Source organism: Rattus norvegicus, chromosome 2 (genome assembly GCF_036323735.1).
Source record: "Rattus norvegicus strain BN/NHsdMcwi chromosome 2, GRCr8, whole genome shotgun sequence".
Lineage (NCBI taxonomy): Eukaryota > Metazoa > Chordata > Mammalia > Rodentia > Muridae > Rattus > Rattus norvegicus.
In genome coordinates, this window is record NC_086020.1 from 35,754,791 (window position 1) to 35,775,450 (window position 20,660).

General features: G+C 44.0%; 1 protein-coding gene and 1 non-coding gene across 29 annotated transcripts in view; both read right to left on the reverse strand.

Moving 5' to 3' along the window:
• Positions 1-20,660, reverse strand: part of Mast4 (microtubule associated serine/threonine kinase family member 4) — a 591,901-nt gene that overhangs the window by 127,601 nt on the left and 443,640 nt on the right. The gene's annotated exons all lie outside the window — the stretch shown is intronic.
• Positions 1,354-1,483, reverse strand: LOC120101238 (small nucleolar RNA SNORA15). Its single transcript, XR_005501619.1, has one exon. It is a non-coding gene; the product is annotated as a small nucleolar RNA SNORA15 (small nucleolar RNA).

Sequence of the window (20,660 nt, forward strand, 5' to 3'; positions counted from 1 at the left end):
GTTTGCCTTTCGAGCCTGTTTTGAGCTGTCTTTGCTGGATTGTCTCTACCGGAGAAGGAATACATTGGTAAGCCTAAGGTTAATACCAATGCTATCTGCTCTTTATAAATGATTATCCCAGCATTCTGCTGGAACACACGTCATGTGTTCTTGGTAACCATGAACCCAGGGAGCACGAGGAGAATCAGTCTTTGAGCCTAAAGCCTGAAGGTTAGCAACAGGAAGTGGACCAAGCTGCCAAGTATCCCATCACCTTCTGGAGTTAGGAAGTTTGACCCAGTAAACAGATACTCAATGTCACTAGACAGGAATGCTTACACGCGTTGTCAGACCCACAGTGGACAAACAATTTAGGCCTGTACACTGTGGGGCACTCACTTCTCCACCGTGTATTTTCACGGATCCACAGGTAGATGACTCAAGACAAGCATCATCCTTGTCCCTGCCCAAACCAGCTGGGCCAGACATCAGCAGGGAAAGAACTGTGTTTACACAGCATGTGCCAGACTTCTTGTTCCACTGTTTCTGAGGGAGCTGTCAATCAATGTACACATCTGGATTCCATTCTCTTCAGAGTAGCTTGTTTACCTCTTCCTTTCCAGATAACTAACTCCAAAAATATTTAAGAGAACATATAGCAGGTTTGGGATCTCCAACCCCTACCATTGGGAACTTGTCACATAACCCCTCACTGGCTTTAAACTAAAGATCGCCCTGCCTTAACCTCTTGAGTGTTGGGATTGCAGACAAGTACAATGTTCCTAACTACACAAAGTGTCCATCTATGTACCAGCTTTGGAGAAGATTAACTGCCACATTTATAAGTAAATTTGCCGAAAGGAGACCGAAAGCTAGCATAGCATAGCGTGTACTAATTACACGAAACGTGATAAGAACTTTGGTAATCGGGGGTTGGGGATTTAGCTCAGTGGTAGAGCTCTTGCCTAGCAAGCGCAAGGCCCTGGGTTCGGTCCCCAGCTCCGAAAAAAAGAAAAAAGAAGAGAGAGAAAAAAAAAAAGAACTTCGGTAATCGTCAATTACTCACACGTAGTGTATGTCAAAATTAAGTAAGTAAACAATGTAAAAATCTGTGTTTTTATAACAGCCAAAGCCTTGCCCAAATCCTCCACACCCTTTCCTTGCATATTCTCTCAAGGCGGCAAGCACTCCTGTTGGGAATGGTGGCACACACATATAATCCCAGTACTCGGTGACAGAGGCATGGGGGATTGCGAGCTTCAGCTCGTCTCAAATTACATACACAAATATATAACCATCCTACACATATACATACAGGATGTAATCCCATCATCATCTTCTCCATTCTTGCCTCTACTCATTTCTTTTTTTACTACTTAAACTCACTTTTCATAATGATATACCATAAAATATAGCACATCGACCATCTTAAAGGAAGCCTTTACTATTGCATGGTGTCTGGCTGTGTAAATTAGGGACTAAAGAACACAGTATTCAGCCATGCTTTTGCCTCTACTCTTAAGAGAACATGCATGTGAGAAATCTGGGTAAAAACATCCTGCGAGTCACATAATGGTCTAAAGGAAATCACATGAGACGGTGCGCTTGGGTTACTAAGGAAAAGTTTATCTCTAGTGCAGCCTCCTTCAGATCTCTGGCTCTTCTCCCAGGCACCGCCACCTGTTTTCCGAGGCCCAGCCTTGTTTGTAAAGAGCTGACCTGAGCATGAGCATCCCTACTCTTGGTTTGGGCCTCATTAGTAAGAGCTGCAGAAAAACAGGCCGACCCCGCCTCTTCACCGTGCTCAGCAGACACCCAACCTAAACTCACTCTGTATTCCCTGCAGTGACTCAGAGTTCCTGTTCATTGTGTCCCTGGATTCCTGTTTATGAACGTTATGGAATTCTGGCCTTCCCATGGAAACAGGCTAAGCAGAAATTCAATGGCACAGAACGGTGGTGTCCTACCATGTAAGCTTCCCACAAAGGAAGGGATCGTGAATAAGTCCCTGGAGTCAAAGTAAGCTGCATGCCACCGTGCCAAGTCTAGAATCAGGACTCCCCAACATAATGAGAGCAAGTCCTTGATCCTATAAGGAAATGAAAATGGAAATCCGCCCCTGCCTAGTTTCCCTTATTATCTTTCTAAACCAACCTTAATTCCCCAGGTAAGATCACAATGCATGTGAAAAGAATGATGTAGCTAAGCCGATCTCGAAAATGAAGCCTGTCAAGAGCCACCAAGGAAGCCATTTCTTGGGCTTTGTGGTAACATCCTATTTTCATTCACAGCATAATCATAAAATTGTAGGGCACATTCGTGTAACAAAGAACATTGTCTGTGTTCTTAAATTGAGGGTTTCTCTTCACGGGCCCGGTCTTCAGAAACAGGGGCAACGACTGCCTGTTTTACTAAGAGCCCGTGTTTACAAACATGAAAAATGACATAGTAAGGTCAGCAGCAGGCTGTTATGGTCCATTTTCAGTCTGAGGCGTGCTCAGACCTCATCAGAGAGCTGGAGAGGAGAGAAGCAGGCAACTCAGGGCCCCTCCCTCACCAGCGGGCAGCTGATGCTTGCCTGTCTCACAACTGGGAGAGCTCTGGAAAGTTGCAGTCTGTGACTGAGCCCATGGTGAGAGAGAGAGAGAGAGAGAGAGGCAATCTCCAGCCCAAGGATTAGATAAAGGTTTTTGTATTGTGAACCAGTAGTGCAAAGGCTGTCATTCTTTGGAATCCCACAGAATGGTATGGGAAAAAGAGGCAGGAATTTCTCACTGTCAGGGCTTTAAAGACCACCGCCCCGTGTCAAAATACCACACCAGCCATTTTTGCGTTTTCTTTAAGTCGGTGTTTCTTTCTGCAAAACTGCACCAGTCTCTTGAATTTATTATCGCAAAGTAAAGGTCTTGTTTCTTACAGTATGGGACAAGGACATAAGTAGGTATAATCCTGCCTCATGGAGAGCACAACAGATATCTGACATTGTTTTAGGGCAGTCTGATGGCACGAACCTAAATCTCAGTTGTTCTACTAGACTGGGAATGAATGGTTCAAGGCCTGACTGAGCTATTTAGGGCAATCTAACAAGACAGTGTCCCAAAATAAAAGGTAAAAAGAGAAGGCTGAAGATATGGTCAGAGGCAAGGTGTTCCCCTAGTAAGAATGTGACCACACATTCAACCTTAGTAGCAACAATTAAAAAAAAAAAAAAACTATTTTACTGAAAAAATGAATTAGCATCTACTTTGCATATAGAAAATTCACTATTTGGGGTGGGGGGGTGGGCCTTGGAATAGGCAAGGCCCTGGGTTCCGTCTTTAGTGACACTAAAAAGGTAAACAAGTAGTAGTAATTTTTAAACACGCGGGAGGGAAGCAACTGAGTGGCAGGCAATAGGCCATCTTGACTTTTAGACCATAACAACGGTGATCAACAGCCCCGTAAGGCGAAGCTGGTTCCCAAGTCACCTCCACAACACAGTCACCAACCTAGTGCTGTTGGTTTTAACTCAACTGGGGGTTCTTCTTGCCCTGCGTGTAGCTTTTCTTACTGTACCAAAAAAATCCCCAACCATTTTTTTTTTTTGGGAAGAGTTATCTTGCCCCAGGCCAAGGAGGGTTGGTACCGGGATCTGAGAGACTAGCAATCCGGAAATCTGGGGAGGGAGACATTTCCCTGCATTTTAAAAGACCTCTATTGTTCTGCTAGGAGACTTTGTGTAATAGGAGGGGAAAGAAATAGAAGAACAAAACAAAAATCAGTCTACCCCAGTTTTCATAGAAACTAGGTGGCCACTGACTTAAAAAGGAAAAAAAAAATGACCAAAGACAGAAAGTCATTTAAAGTAGAGATTTCGCTCTGCAGGCAGGCTAAACCCTGGTCCCGTTTTAGGTTAGGACACTTTTTGAAGTAGTACGAGAAAGGAGAGATTGATTACACAAGAGTAAACTTTTTTTTTTTACACTGAGAATAAAAAAGGGTGGGGGTGGGGCACTGTAGAAGGTCGTGTCTTTAACATCCTGTTAAACATGATAAACAATCTTTCTATAAAATAAATTTTAGAAATTTGCAAGTACATTAAAGCTCAGCAGAACCGACAATTTAATGTCTTTCGTGTTAATAGTTTATTATGAAAGAAAGCTAACTCTCCTGCAACCCTCCTGGTCCTCCTGGTCACAGCCTCCTTCCCAAATCAGTCAGTTTTCAACTGAGATTCATTTCCTCCGCATTCTAAGAGATGATTTTACCTCAAAAGAGACTAATGCTTAGCTCATATAAGAGGAGGAGCTAATCAATTCATATAGAAATAAAGAAAACTGCTTCTCTAATTGTTATACTTTTTTTTTTTAAAGTGGAATGGCCCAGAAATGGAAGGTAGACAGATAACTTGTCCTTGGCATAGTTCACTGGTCAGTCTGGCCACCAAAGGCTTTGCGTGTGCAAAACGGATGACAGGTTTATGAAGACAAGAAACTACCCCTATAGTAAAGGCCTAGTAGTTGTCTTTGAGTCACTCTAGCCAAAATTAAAAGGTGAGAAAACCAAGAATGGGGAGTGAGTCAGCCAGTTAGAAGAGGTGCTTCTGCCGTGGTCCTGAGAAGCCTGAGGAATGAGAGGCAGGGCAGGCGACTGTTTCTCTGATGGACCAGTGCTCCTCTGGAACATTCAGCGCCCACCCAGGAAAGGATGGCACAGCCAGGGTTTGATCCTAACCAAGCCCTTCCCACCTACCTCCTTTTACACACGGTCTCCTGCCACACACCCCACCCCACCTCCGTTTCTTTTTTCTAAAGTGGCATAGAACAAAGGATCAGGTAGCAAAAAAGAAAGAAAAAAAAAAGTCTTCTAAAACTGTATAAAGAAGCTACAACCACACGAGATATAAATCCCCAACATGTAGAAAACCACTGCCGAGAATGGAGAGTCCAAAGCATGATCTCATCATGCATGTTTAAAACACACTCGACTCGGAGAAAAATCAACTGCAAGTAGACGTTCATAAATAATAATGGCAATGTTACTCAGAAGACAGTCGCACATGTGCTTTCCAAAGCTCCTATGACTATATTATAATCTCTTACTATGGAAAATGTGTGTCTTATAATGCAGGAATAGCATAGCTTTGAATACTGCTAGCTGTGATTCCTAAGACACAGAGGCAGACCAGCAGTGTCCTGCAACTGGCTCATTTTTCTAAGCGATTCACTTGTGGTAATCTGTATATTGGAGGAGAATAAGAGTGGTTTATTCTTTTTCCTTCTCATATTCCAGGAAGCCTTTGTGTCTCATGTCCAGGTTCCTGGGCCTTGGAAGATCCTCAGAGGGTTTCAATTTCAGGAACAGGCGCAGCGACTGGGAGGCTGCCCAACTGCAAAGCCCCAGGTCTTTCCCCACAGGCCTTGAGGTAAAGCAGCAGGCAGAACCGCTCAAGCTCAGAATCTGCTCTCTTAAGCTAGGATAGCTAAAGGGGAGGCAGTGAGGTCTGCCTATGCCGTTGGACAAGTGGGCGACCAAGACCTTCCAATGCTCAGCCCCAAGCTCAGCAGAAGATGACAGGTCATGAGTGTGGCTTAGACAGAGTATATCAGGGAGCAGACTGAAAACAGGAGCGCCCCACTCATTTTGAAAAATGCCAGTCATAGCTGATCCTGCCCGTGACCCTCACCGTGGAGCTCCATATAACCCAGTTTAGACAGGCCACATCACTGTGTGAGGGCTTGGGTGACAAATGACTGTACGAGTCTTTGAGTAGGTTGCAATTCCTGGGGCCCACCTCACTTGACCACGCTATAAAGGCTACATCAAGTAACTACAGTAGGAAAAAACATGGCTCCATCCCCTTTGGCTGAGAAGTAATAGCCAGCTACTGGAAATACAAGGGAGCTGCCCGGCCCAAGAAACCATCCATCCATATATGTCATTTTTACTTCAGGAAAATCTGACCCTCCTTAAAGACCTGACCTAAAAGCTAAAGACAGAAACAGCACAGGGAGCTGTGCTTACACTGTGTTCCTGGAGGAAACCTGTTTGCACCCTTTAGTGACAGTCTAACAGAGGCTGGTGCACAGCTTTGGAGGTGGGATTCAGAGCTGAGACAGACCATTTCTAACAGTATATAACCGAGAGATATAGTCAGACTGACGAGTTGGATTCTAGAGAGAATGAAGCCAAAATGAGGGGGAAAAAAAAAGTCTCCACTATTCAAAATGTAAAACCAAAACAGAAGACCCCTAAAGCCAAAGAAGATAACCGCTACCCCACAAAATTTGTGTTACAGAATCTGAATGGTGATTTTTTTTAGGGTTCATGCAGAGCCAACAGACCCTCTAGAGTTTTTTGTTTGTTTGTGCTTTACAAATCAACCCCTGTCTTACATGAGGGCATTCATAATGAAGACGCTGTCCCTTCAGAATGCTCACATTCTGATTGCAACTGTTACAGTGCTCTAGGTAACCTGCTACTGGAAAATGAAGAACTCTAAAGGCGTCATCTTCCCCAGTTTTATTGTTAAATATATTCATCCATTTGGAGCCTTAATTACTGGATTTATATTTAGGTTCTGATTACCATATTACACTAGAATAAAAAGTGTCTCACATTCAATTTACAGAAAATGAACGGAGCCGAAGCTACAGTGCGGGATACTGTAACTCCACTCCCATTCTCCCACAGTAAGGAAAGACAACTCCCAAGCCTGCGGCTATAATGTATCCCCGGGACTATAATCTGTCCCAGCAGCGTCTGGCATTTTAAGCCACCCAGGTCTTGCTGCAGAATGTAAAGCTAAAGATGCCGTGGCAAAAGCTGTCAATTAGGAATCCAGCATCAGAGAACAAATGGCAAAACCCTGTGGTTTTGGAATCCTGGCCCGTAACTTCTACCCACCCGACCGCCTGCAGTGTCCTTGGCATAGGCCCCATCCACTTCCCGCCTGAGCCCTTTCCAAAGCCTGCTGGAATGCCATGATTCTGTGGTGACAGAGAGCATGTGCTTGAATCATGTTTAGAGTTCGAGGCCCAGAAGAGATATGCTGGCTTTCAGCACCTACATCTGCAGGAACTCTAAGAAACAGCTCTGAATCCTCTAGGTGTGGCTTCTGGGGACCCTACAACAAAATACCTAAGCCTATTTAAAAGAGTTCTTTCAATCAAAGAGATTGTGCAAAGCCAGGTGAGGCAGTTTGTACTTAAGTCACTGGCCAACTAGCTTACAGTCTAAGTTCGTGCTTGCAATGTGATCGGCTGTGGAGGGGAGCTGCTGTCTGCTGTAGAGTGCCTCCCTCGGTGAAGACCGAGGAGATGAGCAGGACTATATACTTACAGGGAAGTGTCATTCTGGGACACATATGCATCTCCAGATAGACACTGAATGCAGAGATGAACTCGCAACACAGTGCTGTGTGGCAACAATAAACCGGTCGCTCTTTGATATCAATTTATCAGAGGCTGTCTTCCCACAGCAGACCTCAAGTTAATTGGTTTCTCCCCCTACCCCTTCTCTTCCATTTCTTCCTCCTCCTCCTCTTCCTCCTCCTCCCCCTCCTTTCTCTCTTCTTCTTCTCTTTTTTTTTTTTTTAATTTGAAAACTAGCAAAATTTACAGAGCTCTACACCTTGCTGCTTCCACACCACAACCAGCCCTCACTAAAGGTGGCCCTCCACTTCTGACATTGGTCAGAAGTCTCTCTGTTGGTCAGAAATCACAGAACATTTTCTACACCATAAACCATGTCAGTGGCTGCCGCAACATACTGTACCAGTCCCTCGGAGGTGGCTTGGCCTGACCCCGAGTTTTAATTTATAGTCTCCTTAGAAAGGAACAGTATCTGTAACAACCTTGGGAGGGGCGGGGGGGGGGTGAGCACAAAGAAATCAGAATCCAAATAAAGGAATGCTTACAAGGCTATCAGTCAGCTGACGCCGAAACTCCACTCTTCAACTTTAATGGTGGTGGTTGCCACCTTTTAAACAGCGCTATCAAGTCAGCCTCAGCTTTTCTTCTCCTTTTTAAGGGTGAGTTGTTCACAGTAAGAACTAATTAGCTGCCAAGAGTGAGCTGATGTTTCAAAAGAACACTATTCCGTTCCTTAGACAGGGGTTTCATTTTCTCTGATATATTTACTTCTGGTAAGACTACTTATCCTTAAGCTCAAAGGTAGGCCGGGACAAAAATATTTACTGATTATTCCAAGCTAGCAACTCAACCTTGTGTGTATGTACACAAGAGAATTATTACTTCTAATATCCTGCTGTCTGCACAATGTTACACACAACATAAAGGGCTGGAGATGCGAACTATTAGCTGTTTGGAGTTACTTTTAGTGTGACCATGTGTTTCTGTATGAAATGTGTAACATGTATCTTTTTTTTTTTTTCTTTTTTTGGATTCAAGCTCTGTTCTTCTCAAAGAAGGTGGATGACTACTCCCTTGTGGAGACGTGATCGCCTGGACGACACTCTCCCTGATTGAGAGGGACAGGGCTTTGATTCTTTAAAAAAAAAAGGAGGGGGGGACTAGACCAGCAGTGACCAGTTTGTATTGGCCTTGCTGTGGAGACTTTTGCCCTCCCTCAAAGGCAAAAGGGCGCATTCAGACAATCTTGCTGCAGAATGGCTCCTTATGGCTCACCAGGAGAGATGGTAAGCTCCTGTCAGCGGGCACCCTCTTGTTTCTGGAATAGCATTTGAGGCAATGTTTGGCTTGACAGCATACTTGAAAGTTTGGAAAAATTAAGAGAATGCAAGTGAGGTGGGGGTGAAGAAGGTTTTGCTTGTTTTCTGAAAGAGATGACAGGGTTCAAGGATAACCGACTGACCCTTCCTTATTATCCCTTCCCTTCTTAAAATAGTCAACGCTATCATTTTGCAATTTCTCCTAAAAGTCCCAGGTTCTTCATTAGGAGGCAGAGGCTACGTTGGGAATTATCCAGAGTCCGATTCTCCTGATTCCTGGGAACTCATTTTAAAGTGGATTATAGGTATGTCCATATTATTTATAGAACAACGTAGCTAACTATACATCTTCTGAGGCAGTTTATAGGCTAAAGTGTTAAACCAACCACAGAGCATGGGGTTTTGGAAGGAGGACAGATTGCTCTGGACAAATAAGCACACCTCCAGCACAAGAGACAGAAGTAGGTCAGGATGAGTAAGTGAATTTTCCACTGACTCATTTCCACATGTTCAGTGCAGCGAGGGACACTGGGGATCCGGTTCCTCACCTGGAAGAGCTCTGCAAAGTGCTGGGCAGGAAGGGCTACCCTCCTGACGTGTAAACAGGGCAGCAGGAACAGAGTCAACAGGCCAGACTGGGAACCTCTTGGCTCTGAGAACTGACAGCTGGGACCACAGAGACAGAGAAGGGAAGTGTCTTCCAGTCTTCAGCCAGCAGGTCCCTGCAGCCAGGCTGCAGGGAGCTGTACCTGGTGCTGTACCAGTTCTGAGGAATCTGGGTAAGCAGGCTTTTTAGCATTTCATTTTGAATGCAAGAGAGAAAACAACAACAACAAAACCCTACTTTTAGTTTGAGAGGGAGGAAAACCTGGCATAGTATTTCTAAACAAAATGCATTTATTGGAGCACAAATGGAATACACCACCGTAAATGTCAAGTACCATCGAATTAGGAAAATAAGACCCAGCCGATCTTCCCGACTTATTTAAAGTTCAATGCATGAATGATCAGAGCCCCCAGTCCCCAAACAGAACCTACAAGGAGTCCTTATTAAGACTTTGAAGGGCAATAAATCAGATTAAAGGAGTGAGGCCAGATGTCATCAACTCTGGGAAATGCCTGGTGTCTCGTGCTGAACTGGCCAGGATACTGACAATGTCTGTCTGAAGGACACTGACCTGGGTCATCACCCACCAGGAACTTAAATGACATAGTTCTGTTGGAGAAACACACGTGCTTTGATTCAGTAGATCCACCCCACACAGGAAGTCCTTAAAGCACTCTCTTTCACACAGGAGGAAACAGACCTTAGGTGGCACCACTGTACCCATGAGCACTGATTTGCCTTTCCCAGCACGGCTAATGAGCTACACAGCACCATTCATACTTGAAAAAGAGACGCCAAGTATTATCAGCAAATTAAAAAACAATGCCTGAAGCTATAGAAAAGAGGGACCTATTTCTTTCATTGTAATACTTGATGGTAACACCCATGACCCTGGCCTCTTTAGCACAATGCTCTATTGAGCTAAGATTCTAAATAAAAATACAGTTTTTGAGATACATAAGGCTTTGTAAAACGAGACATTGTTATGAAGAGCGACATAAATACCCAAGACAAGAAAACAGAGGGGTAAGAAATTTTGATCAGAAATTTCCTGATCAAAACACCAACGGCTTATGCTCTAAGATCAAGAATCGACAAATGGGATCTCATAAAACTGCAAAGCTTCTGTAAGGCAAAGGACACTGTGGTTAGGACAAAATGGCAACCAACAGATTGGGAAAAGATCTTTACCAATCCTACAACAGATAGAGGCCTTATATCCAAAATATACAAAGAACTCAAGAAGTTAGACCGCAGGGAAACAAATAACCCTATTAAAAAATGGGGTTCAGAGCTAAACAAAGAATTCACAGCTGAGGAATGCCGAATGGCTGAGAAACACCTAAAGAAATGTTCAACATCTTTAGTCATAAGGGAAATGCAAATCAAAACAACCCTGAGATTTCACCTCACACCAGTGAGAATGGCTAAGATCAAAAACTCAGGTGACAGCAGATGCTGGCGAGGATGTGGAGAAAGAGGAACACTCCTCCATTGTTGGTGGGATTGCAGACTGGTAAAACCATTCTGGAAATCAGTCTGGAGGTTCCTCAGAAAATTGGACATTGAACTGCCTGAGGATCCAGCCATACCTCTCTTGGGCATATACCCAAAAGATGCCTCAACATATAAAAGAGACACGTGCTCCACTATGTTCATCGCAGCCTTATTTATAATAGCCAGAAACTGGAAAGAACCCAGATGCCCTTCAACAGAGGAATGGATACAGAAAATGTGGTACATCTACACAATGGAATATTACTCAGCTATCAAAAACAACGAGTTTATGAAATTCGTAGGCAAATGGTTGGAACTGGAAAATATCATCCTGAGTGAGCTAACCCACTCACAGAAAGACATACATGGTATGCACTCATTGATAAGTGGCTATTAGCCCAAATGCTTGAATTACCCTAGATCCCTAGAACAAAGGAAACTCAAGACGGATGATCAAAATGTGAATGCTTCATTCCTTCTTTAAATGAGGAAAAAGAATACCCTTGGCAGGGAAGGGAGAGGCAAAGATTAAAACAGAGACTGAAGGAACACCCATTCAGAGCCTGCCCCACAGGTGGCCCATACATATACAGCCACCCAATTAGACAAGATGGATGAAGCAAAGAAGTGCAGACCGACAGGAGCTGGATGTAGATCGCTCCTGAGAGACACAGCCAGAATACAGCAAATACAGAGGCGAATGCCAGCAGCAAACCACTGAACTGAGAATAGGTCCCCCGTTGAAGGAATCAGAGAAAGAACTGGAAGAGCTTGAAGGGGCTCGAGACCCCATATGTACAACAATGCCAAGCAACCAGAGCTTCCAGGGACTAAGCCACTACCTAAAGACTATACATGGACTGACCCTGGACTCTGACCCCATAGGTAGCAATGAATATCCTAGTAAGAGCACCAGTGGAAGGGGAAGCCCTGGGTCCTGCTAAGACTGAACCCCCAGTGAACTAGACTATGCGGGGAGGGTGGCAATGGGGGGAGGTTTGGGAGGGGAACACCCACAAGGAAGGGGAGGGGGGAGGGTGATGTTTGTCCGGAAACCGGGAAAGGGAATAACACTCGAAATGTATATAAGAAATACTCAAGTTAATAAAAAAAAAAATAAAAAAAAAAAAAAAAGAAACAATGCTCGCACAGTGCTAGGCTTAGAACTAAACTTCCTTAAGACGATGATGACAACAACATCAACATCATCAACATTTCAACACTGAGTGAGTTGTGTCAACTTGACACAACCCAGAGTCATTAGGGAAGAAGGAACCACAACTGAAGAGCTCAGGCCGACCTGTGCCCCTATCTGTGAGAGATTTTTTTTTTTTTTTTTTGACTGGCAATTGCCATGAGCTGACTGGAAGGCCAGCCATGGGGTGGCACCTTCCCTGGGCAGGTGAGCCTGAACCGGTGAGCTAGCCAACTGCACTTCTCTATGGCTGTTGCTTGAGTTGAGTTCCTGCCCTGACTTCCTTCAGTTGATGGATTGTGACCTGAAAGTGTAAGCCTTCTCCTGGAGCAGTTTTTGGTCTGAGTATTTAATCAATTCAACAGAAGAGCAAACAACTTCCTGTCATGCTCTCCTTTCAGATACAAACCAGATCTTGTTGAAAGCACTGCCTCCTGGTGCTCTCGTTTGCCTAGAGAATGCTCTGGAATAACACTTTACCAAAGGGAATATGTGTTTATTTTCTTAGCTAAAATGTCACCAGATGATCTATTTTAGCCACCAGTGCTATGGTTACCTCCTCAGAAACCAAAATGATGACAGGGTCATTTTCCAGCAGCTACCTAATAACCATCAAATGTTCATCTTAGAACTCTTGATGTGACTAACCAACCTGCTTCAAGCCAGAGTTGAAAAAGAAAACAAGTTTACACCGTCAAGAGCTAATAGACTGGATGAGTCCACATGTAATCAACCAAATAGTTATGTGATTTGGAATTTGGTTTTACAGTCCCAGAGATATTCTTGAATATGCATAACACTTAATATTGAGTCGTGTAAAGTCTTGACAGGGATCAACTTCAAATATGTCTGAGTTTTGACGTAAATAAAAATTGCTCACTACATGCAAGTCTACAGTCGGTAAATCCAGGGAGGATCAAAATTTGTAATAATGAACGAATCTTATTTTCAGATCAACTAATAAGCTATACATGGTACAACTTCCAAGTCCACAGAGAGCCACTTCAGTGATGCTTAATAAATTAGATGCTCCAGGGCAGTGGGCTGGCGCTCTTGTCTTCTGCCTCCTCACCTGCTTCGGATGACGAAACAGGACGATGTTGTAAAATCCTACCATTCTACCCACCTCATTTCCCCTTCATAAGGACACAGAAAACATATAGACAGCTGATGTTTTTAGACAGGAAATGCCTTTTGTCCTTGTCAAGAAAAGTAGGAAAACAAACTCAAAACACAACTAATGCCATAATCCCTGTACTTGGAAGCCTGAAGAGAAAAAAAACTGTGACTTCAAGACCAGCCTGGGCTACCATGGAGTCCTTGGCCAGCCTGGACTACATGTCCATTCTCTACCGTGTGAGAATTTGTCCCCAAACAAATAAAAGAGCCAAATCAACTCAAACAAATAAACAAAAACCCAATAAGCATCAACAACCAAACCCAATGAACATTATCCCTTTGCCATGGAAACTTGTGCCTTCAACTACCATCATTCTCTACCTTGAGGAACCCCAAGGAAAATATTAGTGTGAAATCAAATTTCAGTCGTGAGTCTGATCTCATGGTGCTGCACACTTTTAATTAGAAGGCAGAGGCGGGTGGATTACTGTGAGTTCAAAGACAGCTTGGCCTACATAGAGAGTTCAGGACAGCCATGACAAATAAACAATATTTCAGCTCCTATCAGATTCTCCTACGGTTGAAGCTGATTAAACCTCAATATGCCAAAACCAAAACACACATACTTATGGGAACATAACTATATAGCTCTTTGGTTGTGGCTGTCCTTCCTAGAGCTGACTACTTGAAATGGTGGGAGAGTTGTCTCCCCAACGCCATTTCCTGAAATCAACAAGGGCTACAAAGATTCAGTTCAGTTCTAGGTCTCCGCAGCTCTTGGAAAAGGAAGTCGAGACAAACTACTTCTTGAGGCCTTGTTCATCTTTATGAGGATGACTCATCCCCCAGCCTGGAACATACTGCTTCGTTCTACCTGAAGCCACATAGCCAACATCTCCACTCGGATATCAGCAAGAGCTTCAGCTCAGTGAGTCTCAAACTGAAGTTACTGTCTCCACCCAACCTGTCCTGCTTCCCAAGACTCTATTCAGTCACCGGCATTCGTCAGTAGCCTAAAGCATGAATCGTCACTGAGGTTCCTCCTCATTAAATCATCCAATTAGTCACCTAGTCTATGGATCTGACTCTCTGAACATCTGCCTTTACTTCCAAGACCACTGTCCTGCCTATGACCTCATCCATTGTCTTCTCAGAAGGGTGTGATGTGTACTTTAACTGGGGACTCTCCATTGCCCAACTCTAGGAAACCTCCCTGCCAGGAATCTTTCTGTGCGCTCTTATTGATGCCCAGTCTAAACTCACAGGTGGTTCCCTTGTTCTCAGAACACACTCAGGCCATCACTTATCATTTCCTCCAGAATCTCAATTCATAAGCCAAGCACCCTTGCGTAGCTGTTTTCTCTTCACCTGCAATAATATTCTCTCCCATCTTACCCTGACTTTCCTGTCACCCACTAACCTAGTAGACAGCCTACTGTGAGGTTATGTGCCTCTTAGATATTCTCAGAGCGCTATGTTCCCTGACCGAGGCAAAAGTAAACATAGTGTGTGTGTGTGTGTGTGTGTGTGTGTGTGTGTGTGTGTGTCTGGGTGTCTGTGTGTGTCTGTGTGTGTCTGTGTGTGTGTGTCTCTGTGTGTGTTTGTGTGTGTGTGTGTGTGTGTGTGTGTGTGTGTGTCTGGGGGTGTGTCTGGGTGTCTGTGTGTGTCTGTGTGTGTGTGTGTCTCTGTGTGTGTTTGTGTGTTTGTATGTATGTCTGTGTGTGTGTCTCTGTATGTGTATCTGTGTGTCTGTGTGTGTCTGTGTGTCTGTATGTATGTCTGTGTGTGTGTCTCTGTATGTGTATCTGTGTGTCTGTGTGTGTCTGTGTGTTTGTGTGTGCATGCATGTGTGCCCGTGTATGTTATGTTTTTCTGTCTCTCTGTCAGTGCTGCCAAGCCTAATGACTCCTCTGTACCTATGTCCCCCTCAGTACATTCATCATGAAGCCCTGGGACTTAGGAGCCATCTGTCTCCTCATGATCTCCACAGCAAAATGCCTAGCACCTAGAAAGTGCCCAAGTGAGATTTCTCAATTAGTGACAAATTGATGCCGGAGACAGAGAGCCACACACACAGTTCCACACCCTGAATCTCTCTTTCCAAGAGAGATGGCCCCTGTTATTGATGTATTTTCTTAGACTCGCAGGTAAGATGTTTTCTTCTGAATTGCTTAGGACAAACAAGACGGCAAACAACCGTCCCCTGTGTTCCCTGGCCACCTACCACAGGTTTAGAGACTAAAGACCCTCTGAGCAAAACGGCCTATTGCTCTTACTGAATGGAGTCCCGCCTCTCGTTATGGAAAAGCAAGTTTCTACTTAGAACCATTAAATAAATAAACAAATAAATAAAGCTCAAAGGATGCCCTCACATCTTCGACACAGTCTCATGGACCAGGGGTCATGTCCCAGACATCATCAGTAAATAGTGCTTCTTTCTGCACTTGTGTGGGAGGGACCGCCATCCCTCCCCAGGCTTTAGATATGCAAGTGTGCATGCACGGGTGGGCACAAACAGGGATTTACGCACTGAGGAAGTCCACTTTGCTTCCACAGCACAGTTGGGACTCTAGAGAAGAGGAAGCACATCTGTGTGAACTTCTGGTCTACAGAATCATAGTTTACTTTGTATATTTAATATCTGTATATTTCACCAAGTTCTGCAATACAAATAAATGTAATTGGCAGTCAAATCATCTATTTTAGTACATTAAGATGAAGAACTGCTGTTCTGTATGCTAATTATCTGAACCGTGTCATTAAAAATGTACATAGCAAATGGCCATATACAGCTTTTAGCAAGCTCTCTGCTAATTTACAATAATTCCATAGGCAAGCCTTCCCGATGAAGGCAATTTTTAATAATCTGTTTTTAAAAAAAAAAAGAAAGAAAACATTAAAAGCAAAATAGACCATTGTTATCATGACATATTTAGAGTTCCACAAATGAAGATAACTGGCCTTTTTTTTTTTTTTTTTACAGAGTTGGGGAACGAACCCAGGGCCTTGCACTTGCTAGGCAAGGGCTCTACCACTGAGCTAAATCCCCAACCCCTAATTGGCCTTTTTTTAAGTCCAATTTTTTTCAGAGACTGTCACACACATTTGCATCCAGATTCAAACAGAAGGTGAAGCAAAGAGATAACGGTTCTTACCACCTACCTCTGGGTCATCCTCTACTCCCTAAAAATAATAGATTGTGGGTCTGGAGAGATGGCTCTGCGGTTAAGAGCACTGACTGTTCTTCCAGAGGACCTGGGGTTTGCCCCAGCCCCAGTACCCACATGGCGACTCACAACTGTTGGTAACTCCAGGATCTGACATACATGTAAGCAAAACACCAATTCACATAAACAAAGAAATAATGAATTGTTTTTTTCTATCTCCTTTGAACATAATTTTGTAGCATCAACTACTACAGGAGGAGAAATTTTGCCTAAGGGAATATGATGCACAATTATTCAGTTTCCTGACGGTTAACATAAATGGCCATGATAGAAAATTGGACGCAAGCAACAGAAGAGTCAATAGAAGACATTGATCCCTGGGAGGAGCTGAGAGGGGAAAGACTGCTTGCACTCCATGCTTCAAGCCTCCCGTCTAATTTGAAGAGGACCTCTTAACCTTGAAATGATTCTGTGTTTACAAAGCACTCCTCTTAATGCAAGGGGGTTACCTTTCACAAGCAGATGAACAGAGAGCATGCCCAACACATTACTGCCCAGTCTATCAGGTAGCACGGATCTAGACTAACTCCAGTGGCTGACTGCACAATGTTCCTCCTCTCTGGAAGACATGACTGTGAGACGCTTGTACTAAGAGTATGGTACGATATTCTTTAGAGTTTATAACTCTCCCATATCTCTTATGTTCCCACCTCCAAAGGGCAAAGCTGGTAAGTGGATGATGAGAAGCCGTGCCTTTCCTGTCTGGAAGGGTTAGGCTGTATACCGCACGCTAATCCCTTTATTCAGAACACACACAGACCTTGATCATCCAAATACTTATAAACTCTAAGGAAGATAATGACTTTATGACTATCAGAAGCACCAGGACGGGTGGTGCCTGCCTATAATCCCAGCACTGGCAAAGCTGAGTCTAGCCTGGGCTAAAGAGCTAGACATTGTTTCAAACAACGACAAAAGAGCTAGACATTGTTTCAAACAACGACAGAACATGCTTTGTCGTGGTTAGTCGGTACTCTACAGTTTTCTTCTTAGCGGAGAAGGGAAGTAATTACCTTATACGGTATTTGAAGCCTCAGCTTCAATAAACTGTGGGATAGCCTGTGGTTATAATGAACATATGGGAAGATACTGGAAGATATAGCTTCTTTTGATGACACATATGTATTCATTCCACAAGCCTCTGCGTGGGTCTCTCCAAAGTCAACTGATATGGGCGTTGTTGCCTCTACTACTTGGGCAATGTTTGTTCTAAACTTTCCTAGCTATGTGCTAGGTACAAGAAACAAGGCAGAGGGCTCCTGACTGCTCACTTCCAGGTAAGAGGAATCTCAAGCTACTTTGCTGGCATTGCACCCCTTCCCAGGACTGGTGTCGGGACACCCTAGAGGCCATCTACATCAAGCCTTTTCTGTTATAGCCTCAAAGTAGCCAGCACCACCAAGAAGTTTCGAATTCAATTATTTCTAAGCTAGAGTCTGTAGCTTTGGGAGGAGGCATAGTTACAGAATTCACACTCCATGAACTTAGACTGGTTGAACAAAATCAAAGTAAAAGAATTCAAACAAAGTAATAATTATATTGTCATTAACCAACATATGACTAACAGAACCATGATATTTCTTCCACTACAAATGCTTGTATGCCCCCCCACCATGCTCTTGTCACCAAGATAAATCACGTATGTTTTCATACACTTTGACTACTACAGACACATGGAAAAATTATGCCCAATCACCAACAATTCAAAGGTATGATCACTCTCAGACCTGCCTCTAGATTCTCATCCGGACGCTTCTAAAAGAACCACATAGACCACAAGTACTTGATATGGTTGTGGGGACTTTTAAAAAAAAAGTCTGGTTTTCCTGCTAACGTGTCTTATTTTACGAGTGTAAAAATATTATTCTGCAGTGCTGCAGAGATGGCTCAATGGTTAAGACCTCTGGCTGCTCTTGCAGAAGAGCTGGGGTTAGTTCCTGGCGCCCACATCAGGCAGCTACCAACCACCTCGAGTTCCAGTTCCAGAGGGTCAATGACCTCTTCTGACCTCCATGGGCATCAGGCCACAGCTGCCGAGCACGCAGACACTCAGATATATGTGCAAAATAAAAGTGAACAAACCTCTTAAAAAGTACTACTCTGAAGACGAAGAAGCAGAAGTGCATCCTGGGACCCTGAGATCTCCAGGGCACCCCGTCATTGCCTGACCTTTTTTCATTCTCTCTCTCTCTCACTGGCACATGTACAACAGAAACCACTTCTTTCAGGGTTCCCCAAACAAGTTTTGGTACCCATGGAATTAAACATGCACCCATGGAATTAAAATCCAAGAAACATAAACCCAGCTCACTTTTTTCTTTTTTTTTTAAATCAATGAGAATTAGTCTCAACTGTCTCAAAATAGTGATGGAATGCCACTGGGTGATATTTTAAGATTCCACAATCCTTCTTAGAAAATGTACTCAAAAGTCTTTCTGAGCTAAGAAAAAAACCACGTTCATATGAAAATCAAAAATCTTGAACGAATTTTACACTCAATAATGACTATCATTAGAAAGGAAGGAAGGGAAAAAGGAAGAAAAAGAGAGGAGAGGAGAGGAGAGGAGAGGAGAGGAGAGGAAAGGAGGGGAGGGGAGGGGAGGGGAGGGGAGGGGAGGGGAGGAGAGGAGCGGAGCGGAGAGGAGAGGAGAGGAGAGGAGCGGAGCGGAGAGGAGAGGAGAGGAGAGGAGCGGAGCGGAGAGGAGAAGAAAAGAAAATGGCTGGGTGTAGTAGCATGTGCTTTTAATTCCAGTACTCAGGAGGCAGAGACAGGCGAATCTCTGAGTTCAGGCCAGACTAGTGTAAGGAGCAAGTTCCAAGACAGCCTGGGCTACGCAGAGAAACCCTGTCTCAAAAAGAAGAAATGGAAGCAAATGAACAATAAAGGCTGGTGGTGATTTGGAGAAGCAGGAACCCTTATGCACCATTGGAGGAAACGTAAAACAGCTGTAAAGGAAAACGGCACAGAGATTCTTAAAAGTGGCAAACAGAACCTTCATAGGCTCCAGCAACATATCTCCTAGGTATACGCCCCAAAACACTGACGACAGACTCTTACAGAGCTATTTGTATACCCACGTTCACAGCAGTAGTTTTCATCACGGGCAAAAGTGGAACAAACCCAACTGCCTAGATGCAGGGTACTAAGGAGGGGAGGGGAGGCTTAGCCGCGTGCAATGGAATAGTATGAGCCTTTAAAAGGATCTCAGACACATGCTACAACGGGAATGAACCCCGAGATAAGAAGACATGGCCAGCCACCAAAAGACAGATGCTGAATGATTCCATTTCCACGAAATACTGGAAGAGTTGTTGCCAGGGTATTATTGGCACCCTCAGGTGCCTCTCAAGGTGCCAGGTAATAAGAAGGTGTTATGCGGTAAGTTTGGGGGATCTCTTTTGCACAGTGGAAGCGGTTCTGGAGCCCAGATATACAAGGTGAGTATGCTCAACACCAGAAAAGCAAAATGGGATGAGTACATGGAGAAGCTTGGGGCAAGGGCCCTTCCCAAACTGTCGTCTTAACACTCAGATAGCACAGTCCCATTACCCGGCATCCGCCCCAACTCCCATATGTTTGTAAGTAACCCAGTCTCTCGGAGGAGTTATAAGAAGGCCAGATTAGGAGGATCTATTCCTGGTCCCACAATCCCTTCCTTGCAACACACACCAAGGAGAGACACTTGGCCATGTCTGGGTAACAGAATACAGGATCCAGGGAGAGGCGTCCTCCTTTGAGTCTCCAGCAGTCACTTGGGTCTTTAAGAAGGGACAGAGTGGGACACACTGATTTCACTGCTCACAGAATCCTGATAGCTGACAGTGTGGGACGCCCAACATGTGGGCACGCTACTATCTGACTTCTTAAAGGGTCTCAACATACTTAACTAGGTTGCGGCCCACAGGGTTGAGTGTTGCAAAAGAAAAAAAAAAAAATATATATATATATATATATATATCTGAAAGCTACAACCAAGTCTAGTGAGCACATCACTTGCTAACAACTCCTTTATCTGCCTCTCCCTCCAGAAACTTGAGTTTCAACCTTGAGAGTGGATCGACGCAGCTGGCAGAGACTAATGCACACGTAGGAATATGTAACTTAGGGCAGTCATATGTCAAAATTCTTCAGAATATATGCTGAGCCTTTGAATCCATTATCATCGAGAGCCTCCAACGTGCAGCTTTAACACAATAGTTCTCTCGCCCTGCTCTGGTTAGAGCCCATCGACACTATCTGATGCCTTATGTCATTTGAGTGACTGTGTTTCTCGATCACACACTTGTTCCAGAGACGGCTATAACTATTTATCAGGAGTAATTTATGAGGCTGCCAAATACTAAGAGATGAAGAAAGTGGAAATA